The sequence below is a fragment of the Cryptomeria japonica genome, chromosome 8 (genome assembly GCF_030272615.1).
Source record: "Cryptomeria japonica chromosome 8, Sugi_1.0, whole genome shotgun sequence".
In the NCBI taxonomy this organism is placed as follows: domain Eukaryota; kingdom Viridiplantae; phylum Streptophyta; class Pinopsida; order Cupressales; family Cupressaceae; genus Cryptomeria; species Cryptomeria japonica.
Genome location: NC_081412.1, coordinates 224,119,699 through 224,122,425, shown reverse-complemented (window position 1 = coordinate 224,122,425; position 2,727 = coordinate 224,119,699).

Genomic DNA, 2,727 nt, shown 5'->3' with positions numbered 1-2,727 from the left:
AACCCAAAAAACCATAATAACAAAAATTACATTACACAGTATCATTGAACCAATATTATGATTTACATTACATAGCATGGACCTAATTCAAATATCCAAATAATTATTTCCATCAATATTTTCGTTAAGACCAAAATCCAGCACGTTTCACCAACCGGTAGAAACCCTCAGTGAAGTAACACATAAAGTCTAACCGGATCCAAATAGGACCACCATAATAGCACGCCAACCAATGCAAAGTCATCAAACACAAATAATACGATCAAGAAGAACCTTCAACATGATAGAAATTGATTCCATAAGCTGGACCAAAATAGTCTAATCAAAGCATCAAATATCACTGACTAGTAAAGCTAACCGGTACCAAGAAATACCAACCGGGAACATAAGTGATAGTTACCAAAGCACCAAAACATGAACCAACAAAATATGGAAAGCATATAACCATCCAGAATAAGCATCCAAAACTGCATCCAAGGATCTGATCATACCAGATCAAAATCATAGCCAAAACCAAGATGATCACAAAGACTAACCGAGATAGGTCCAACTGGGATAGCCTCCAACCGAGATACAGTGTTAACCCACATGATTCCTACAATCCATCTTCTTAATTCATCATTAACCTAATAAAGTCTTCTAGAAACTCCCTAAACTCACTTAACCTTATTCTTCTAATTTTTAATTCCCTCCACTCATTCTCTCTCCTAGTCAAATCCTCCGACAAATCCTAATCCCACCTAATATTTCCTCTAATCCCCCTCCTAATGAGTTGCTAATGGCTAATAATCATGATTAGCCACGAAGTCAACAAATTGTCCCTTCCATCCAACCACTAGATTTTAATGCTCTTTTCCGAGGTGAATGTGAGATCTTCAAAATCTCATTATTCCTCCAATCCCCATGATTATCCCTTTTTGGAGAATTTCAAATTCCTCCTCCCCATTCTTCAAGGAATGTCACATCCCTTTCTCCTCTCAAGGCACATTGGGAAGTCTTCCCAATGCACTTTTCTCTTCTCAAGGTACCTTGGGAAGTCTCCCCAATGTACCTTGAGGAGTGTGGAGACAAGAAATGCCTTTAAGGAATATCTCTTGACCTCCACACCCTCTCTTGGGCCTTGTGTGAGCTCACAAGCAATCCTAGCCCTTCATCTTGAATCCATCCTCGTCATCCATTTTTCCTCTCCTCTTCCTATAAATTGAGGATGCCATCGCTTCATTTTTCATCTCCAAGTTTAGTAATATTATGTTGTCCTTTTGAGCCCAGGAAATCATCTTGGCAACCTTATCATGTTCAAATTATATCTCATCCACACTTGATCATCTCATCCTTATCATCTTCCAAATCCATTCCATTTGTGCACAACATTGGAGAGCCATCCACATCAAGCAAGCAAGCAAGAGGAGCACATCAAGTGGAGCATCACCAAGGGGTGCCTTCACTTCATCAAGCTCAATTTGAGGGAGAGGTATAAGGTTTTGTGAGCTATATGCATCTTATTCATGTTTTCATGTGTTTTGGAGTTATGTCTTTGATTTCATATGATTATATGTTTGACTTGCATGCTTATTAACTAATCCACCTCACAGGTCTTTTTCCCCTCTTCAATAGTTACCAGAGCACCAAAACATGAACCAACAAAATATGGAAAGCATATAACCATCCAAAATAAGCATCCAAAACCACATCCAAGGATCTAATCATACTAGATCGGAATCATAGCCAAAACCGAGATGATCACCAAGACTAACCGGGATATGTCCAACTGGGATACAATATTGACATCAATGAGAACACTTAACCAAATCTAGTATATTGCCAACAATCTCCCCCTTTGGCATTTATGGAAACACTAAATGTGAAAAATATCCAAGTGCCAAGGAATGCCAACAATCTCCCTCACATATATGACTAATTTTCACATGAATACCATCTCTCCCCCTTTTGACATCAATGATAAAGGATAGATACCAAACAAAAAATACTGAACCAAATAGCTAACTACTCCCCCTAAGTAGTAGCATCATCTCATCAACCCAGATCAAAGAAAATATCTGATAAGCTTACTGGATTGATGCATTCATGCATCTCTAAGTCTCTTCTAAAGGGTTGTTAACCCCCAACTAATCACTGAGATATTCAAAAGTATCTTTAGGCAATGGTTTTGTTACAATATCTGCAAACTGCTCCTTAGTAGGCACATAAACCAATCTGACTTCCTTTGCTTCAACCTTTTCCTTCAAGAAATTATACCTTATAGAAATATATTTTGATTTGGAATGAAATACTAGATTCTTTGACATATCAATAGCAGTAGTATTATCACAATGAATAATAATAGGCTCATCATAAATTATCCTTATATCTTTCAACATTTGTTTCATCCATAAAATCTGAGTACAGTTGGTTGTAGCAGCTACATATTCTGCTTCAGCAGTAGATAATTAAGTACATGATTGTTTCTTACTAAGCCATGAAACCAACTTCTTTCCAAGAAAGAATGAATCGTCAGTGGTTCTCTTCCTGTCATCCACATCTCCTACCCAAACAAAGTCTGTATAGCTATATAATCTGAAGTCATCATTCTTTGGATACCATAACACAAGGTCTGTTGTACTTGCCAAATATCTGAATATCCTCTTGACAACAATATCATGAGTTCCTCTAGGAGCTGACTAAAATCTAGCAATAATGCAAACAAAATTCATTATATTAGGTCTAGTC